The sequence below is a fragment of the Eleutherodactylus coqui genome, unplaced genomic scaffold, assembly GCF_035609145.1.
Source record: "Eleutherodactylus coqui strain aEleCoq1 unplaced genomic scaffold, aEleCoq1.hap1 HAP1_SCAFFOLD_19, whole genome shotgun sequence".
Classification (NCBI taxonomy): Eukaryota; Metazoa; Chordata; class Amphibia; order Anura; family Eleutherodactylidae; genus Eleutherodactylus; species Eleutherodactylus coqui.
This window is the reverse complement of record NW_027102012.1, coordinates 2,372,227-2,378,943: the sequence shown is the minus strand read 5'-3', so window position 1 is coordinate 2,378,943 and position 6,717 is coordinate 2,372,227.

Genomic DNA, 6,717 nt, shown 5'->3' with positions numbered 1-6,717 from the left:
AGTGTACGCCGCTGATCAGGGGCTGTAAGGCAGTAGTGTACGCCGCTGATCAGGGGCTGTAAGGCAGTAGTGTACGCCGCTGATCAGGGGTTGTAAGGCAGTAGTGTACGCCGCTGATCAGGGGCTGTAAGGCAGTAGTGTACGCCGCTGATCAGGGGCTGTAAGGCAGTAGTGTACGCCGCTGATCAGGGGTTGTAAGGCAGTAGTGTACGCCGCTGATCAGGGGCTGTAAGGCAGTAGTGTACGCCGCTGATCAGGGGCTGTAAGGCAGGGCAGTAGTGTACGCCGCTGATCAGGGGCTGTAAGGCAGTAGTGTACGCCGCTGATCAGGGGTTGTAAGGCAGTAGTGTACGCCGCTGATCAGGGGCTGTAAGGCAGTAGTGTACGCCGCTCATCAGGGGCTGTAAGGCAGTAGTGTACGCCGCTCATCAGGGGTTGTAAGGCAGTAGTGTACGCCGCTGATCAGGGGTTGTAAGGCAGTAGTGTACGCTGCTGATCAGGGGCTGTAAGGCAGTAGTGTACGCCGCTGATCAGGGGCTGTAAGGCAGTAGTGTATGCCGCTGATCAACGCTCTGCTATCACATTTAGCTTACTAGGGAAGTTGGTAAAAGTTGCAGTTAATAAAAATAAAAAAAAAACTCAATGTAAATAGTGTCCACGCAGCTATACATGGCAAAAGTAAGATCTTATGGAGCAATTAGTAGAAGACCCTGTATTGTTTTCGGGAAGACGGGGATGATGGAGAATCATTATCTTTTAATCTTTAGCTTTTAATGTATAATGGTGCTTAAAAACTGTTTACAGGTGCGGTTTTATTGAAGAAAAAGGTAGACAGATGGGGTTCATCTCGGTGTAAGTTGTACATGTGCCTGAATAATATGGTGTACTAATTCTTCTTTCATTCTAGGAATTAAGAAAAGTATTGTGTGGATTGTTGGACACTCCTTTGTGTACTGGGCTTGGAGAAGGGCGGCGGATCACTGCTATTCCGAAAATTTGGGATTGTACAGATCACAGTTTGCGGTAATAGATGTATGAGGTGGAGTGGATTAATGGCTGAACTGATCTATAAAGAGTCACATGGGCTTAGAAAGTCACGTGGGCCCTGTCCAGATGTTTTAATTTTACACTTAGGGGGTTAATGACATAGAAGAGAACACATTGATGTGGCGTGGGACATTGAAAGGGAGATGTGGAGCATTGAAACTAGGTTCCGGATACAGTGATAGTTTTTTTTTTTCCAGATTTTGTACCTCGATTATTATGGTCATTGCCGAGGTCTGTATATAGCGAGAGAATTTGGAGAAGGGTAACCCGATGGTAGAGAGCTCATGCCAGGAGTGGATTTTTTTTCTTTTATATATACTGATTTGGAAGGTTTTGGTCTAGGCTTCCATAGGAATGATCTAGTATACTTGTCAGAGATTGAGTTGGATATTTTTAACATGGATTTGTGTAGATGACGGAGGAGACTGCGGGTGTTGAGGGGGCCATGTCATTAGTGGATGCCATGGCCTGGTGGGGGATTGTCGCCCGCATTAGGCGGGTGGGCAGGTAAACTTGGGGAGAGTTTGGTGGTGGTAAACTCGTGTCTGTAAGACAGAGTTTACATGAACTGTTATGGTTATTGATTCGTTAAAGGGGTTGTCCCGAGGCAGCAAGTGGGTCTATACACTTCTGTATGGCCATATTAATGCACTTTGTAATGTACATTGTGCATTAATTATGAGCCATACAGAAGTTATAAAAAGTTTTTTACTTACCTGCTCCGTTGCTGGCGTCCTCGTCTCCATGGTGCCGACTAATTTTTGGCCTCCGATGGCCAAATTAGCCGCGTTTGCGCAGTCCGGGTCTTCAGCAGTCTTCTATGGAGCCGCTCGTGCCAGAGAGCGGCTCCGTGTAGCTCCGCCCCGTCACGTGCCGATTCCAGCCAATCAGGAGGCTGGAATCGGCAGTGGACCGCACAGAAGAGCTGCGGTCCACGAAGACAGAGGATCCCGGCGGCCATCTTCAGCGGTAAGTATTGAAGTCACCGGAGCGCGGGGATTAAGGTAAGCGCTCCGGTAAAGTTTCTTTACTTCCCTGCATCGGGGTTGTCTCGCGCCGAACGGGGGGGGGGGGGGGGTTGAAAAAAAAACAAACCCGTTTCGGCGCGGGACAACCCCTTTAATAAACTTGGGTCTGTAAAACAGAGTTTACAGCAAGTAACTCTCCCTCCCCCCCCCCCCCCCCCCCCCCCCCTGCTCCCCGCTGCGACTCACCTGTCAGCTGCGGCGGCTCCCGAATCTTCAGGGACGAGCAGGGAGATACTCGGCTAAAGCACATTACTCGAGCGAGTAGTGCTTTAGCGAGTATACTCGCTCATCCCTAGTTAGCATACATCACACAAAATATTAGATGCCACAGTGGGAAAGTGCAAGGACTGTGTGTATGGCGTAATAACCAGATCACAGTAACCAGTAAACAATATGAAGTAATATGAAGAAAGTTAAGGCTGGGTTCACACAGGGCGGATTTGTTGCAGTTTTGATGAGCTTTTACCGTAGCAGTTTTGCCGCAGAAGAACTGCTTCTGCGTCAAAACCGCTTCAAAGGTTAATTTTGGCTCACGGATTTTCTCGCGGAAAAATCCGCAAGCATTTTTTTCTGCAGCGTTTTTGCTTTTTGCCGCGGATTTTGCTGCGTCCATAGAGGTCAATGGACAAAAAAGCGCTGCGGAAAAGACAGAAGAATGGACGTGCTGCATCTTTGAAAACCACACCGCAGTTGCATTTCCGCACTGCGGCTGTGCGGAAAAAATCCATCCTGTGAGAACAGCTTTTTGCCAAAACTCATTTGTGCTGCATTGCACTACAAACGCAGCGGTTTTGCCGCAGTGTGGATATGCAACGGCAATCCGCGGTAAAACCACAGCAAATCTGCCCTATGTGAACCCAGCCTAATACTTAAAGGGGATCCCCTTACTGCTGGACTTCCTAGCTTAAAAGTGGATCTTTCATGACTTCTATGCTTACCCTATCTCAGGTCAGTATAGGAAAGAGTGGGAGATCCTGAACTCGGGGAAATCTAGAGTTCTATGGTTTTGTTCAATTTTTTTTCTAAGCCATTGCTTAAATGCTGGCAGGACTTGTATAGAGAGCCTGTGAGTGCTGCTTTCCCTGCCCACACACAGTGATTGATTGCGCTTCTTGTATAAGGCCCCATTTACAGGCAACGATTATCACTAAATATTTGATCAAACAATGTCTTTTGAGGGATAACTGTTGTGTGTAAATGCTACCATTGTTTGCTTTTCTGCCGAACAATGATTTTTAGTTGAGCTTAAAATCCATCGTTCGCCGGATAGCTGATAGCAGGGACTGCACGCTGTGATTCTCCCTGGGACCACTGTTAACATTGTGTTCAGCTGCAGTGCTGCAGGAAAACATAGGGGCTGTATGCAGAGAACAGACCACCTGTTGTTCTCTATATACAGCTCAGGGAGGCTCATTTACTTGCAAACGAAGGTAATAAGTGCCCATTAGCAGCTTATGTAAAATGATCGCTTAAAACTGTCAATCATCCTATCTTTTGAATGAATTTTGAGCGATCATATTTGCGTGTAAATGGGTCTTAAGTCTGTATATAGCCATTTCTGTCAGTCACCCTGCATGGGCAGTTGAAGTAGAACTCTCAACCTCTCATTGAGTCTTGACAGTATCTCAAAATTGTTTTACATAAAAATACTGAATCCGATCATAAACTGTAAATCTCTAGAAGCTCAGCCTTTCCCCCTCTGTCTTATTCTGCCCTAATATTTAAAGCCCTTCCCTGAAAAACATTTCAGGGGTGATGGCAGCAGGATCCTCCACCACAGCTGTCATGTGTGACAGCTGCGGTAGGGAATCCTTTATTCTCCGCAGGGATTCAGAATTCCCCTGCTGCATCTGTCACAGCAGCAGATGTGTTCTGCATCTGCGTGGGACAAGGCAGCGGCAGAGAGGTAAATTTTTTTTTTTTTTTACACTAATATTTTTGTTTTTCAGGGAAGGGCTTATATGTAAAGCCCTTCCCTGAAAAACATTTCAGGGGTGCCGGTAGACTATTGTTTTCAATGGAGCCGCCGGCAGCAACCGCGGCTCCATTGAAATCAAGTCAGGCAGCTACTGAGCATCGATCACCCTGAAAAATGCTCGGGTCTCTCATTGACTTCAATGGTGTTCGTTACTCGAAACGAGCTCTTGAGCGTTACAAAAAGCTCGGTTTGAGTAACGAGCACCCGAGCATTTTGGTGCTCGCTCATCTCTAATCGTATCCATGAGGGGAGATGAAATTGCATAACTAAAGTCCCCTGGTTTGTCCCACAATAGGATCTTTATCTGCGGACCTTACACCGGCTTCGGAACATGCGCCCATCAGCAAAATAGCAGACACATGTGCAAAAGTCGAGGATTGCCCAGAAAATGAAAAAGCTTCCTGTTCCTGGCTACCGAAGGTAGCTGAGAGCTTGGAGATGTCACGGGGGGGGGGGGGGGGGCTGCAGTAAATGGTCCCTGGTCAATGGATAATGGCGATCACATAAAAATATTTTAAAAAGTTGAAGTTTCATCTTCCCTCACCAATGCGATCGGTGAGAGAAAATGAAACTTTTTACCGGAGGCCCGCATATTTGAACCCCAACGTAATCCTTCTCCATGGACCTTCCTGGCTTCTGCGCATGCGACCGCCAGCAAAATGCCAGACACATTCGCTAGAGCCAGGGAGCCCGGGAAATTTAAAATCTCCTTGCTCCCGGCAATCAAAGGTCATCGAGAGCCTGGAGCAGTGACCAGGGGCCTCGTTGAGCGGTCCCCGGTCACCTGATAAAAAAGGAAGCGATCTACCTCAGGCCAGTCTTATACGACTGGATAGAAATTTCCGACTCCACATGCGTCTGATTTGCGGTAATACGCGGATGAATCAAATCAATGGATTACGCAATTCTCCACAGACTAGAGGGTCGGAATTACGTAATCCACTCGCAGAAAACAGAACGCTGCATGTTCTATTTTATCACGGATATCTGTGACATAGAGTCCATTGTGCTCCATGGTCACGTATAAACCCACAACTCATACGCAGTTATATTATGTACGGGCTGCGGGTACCCGTGTCATTCCTAAGCGACAGCGCAGGAAATACAAACAAAAAATGGTGTATTACACATGGCTGCCTGTGTAAGTATGCAGTTATGCGCAGTACATTACACGGCCATATGTAGCGCCACAGCCAGGCACACAGCTGGGATCCGCTGCGGGCCTTCACAAGCGGATTCTACATACAGCCGTGTGAGCCTGGCGTTATTCAGACCGCTACCAGTAATACGTAATTTACAAGAAGCCCTGGCAACTCTCACCTTCCTGCAGTTCCAGGAGCAGCTTGTTCAGCGCCTTCTGTGTGAGACCGCCGCACCTCACCAAGATTACAAAGCCTCACAGACCACCACTTTCTACACCCCATCCCTGCCGCTGAGGTCAAGAAATACCCCCCAAAAAAGCATGGGAGGAGGAGGGATACCTCATGTTTAAATGCCCCATGTGCCCATCCCCAGCAGCCTCTGTAATTACCCTTGTCTTCGGACACGCCACACAGTTTACATTATTACTTTTGTCTAAGATTTTACAATGGCGCCATCTGCTGGCTAGAGCCAGTACTGCGATGTGTGACATGCTGGAGAGGCCCCCCGACAACAGAGCAGCCAGTAATATACAGTAAGAATACCCTGCTGGACATCTTCTGACATCGAAGCTGTACAGGCTTCAATCAGAATGTCTTCAGATGTCAGACAGTGGGTTGGAAAGCGTTAAGCATCTTTAATTCTACAGCTTCAAAATGTTCAATAAAAAATTAAATTTGAAAAAAAATCTGATCTTGATATTTTTTCACTGTTTGGGTTAGTGTGCTAAGCAGCCCTGGTGTTTCTCTACTCTACCTTGGATTTCAGGTAGGAGGATATATGGCACCAATTTTAGCCTTTGTGTTGTAGATGTCCAGTCTGTCATCTAGTGGTCCCGACACGATAAGGAAATCTATGCATAGACTCTGCATCTCCTGCTATCAACCTCTCCCGATTATTTGTGAGACTCATACTCCACCACAGGAGGATTTTTTTCAACCTCTGAGGCAAATCATTTATTTGGCCTAGTTTAAATCTAACTTTAAAGTTAAAAGATTCAAGCCTAAGCAATTCAATCTGCGGCCCAGAACTTGAGCCATAAAGTCCAGAGGGAGGTTTCCGACACTGCTGCGGTGCGGGCCAATAATCTTGCTGTATCTGCTTCGCAGATAAATTTTCCTGCCTAGCCTATCTCCTGCACAATGTCTAATTCTTCTGGCGAAGAGACAAAAGACTGCTGCAATGTAGTTGCTTGGCAGATTCGCTGGTGGCCCTATCGAACCAGGTAAAGACAAAAACAGGTTGTAGTGCCGAACCCTCTGCCCCAAAGGAAACTTTGGCTAGGGATTCAAAATTTTTGGCTCCTGCCTCCCTAAAGAACGAGGCATCAGCCATAGGCACTACTGGTAAAGACGAAATGATACAAGATATCTAAATGCTTTTGTTTGGTGAAGTGTTTGCTGGGAAGGTTTCATTCCCTAGCTAAAAGGTCCTCAAATTCTGTATGGGAAGGGAAGACCTTTGGGCGTCTGAAGGTAAAGGTTTTCTCAGATGAAGTAGGTGTCAGACCCTTCAGGTGAAGGT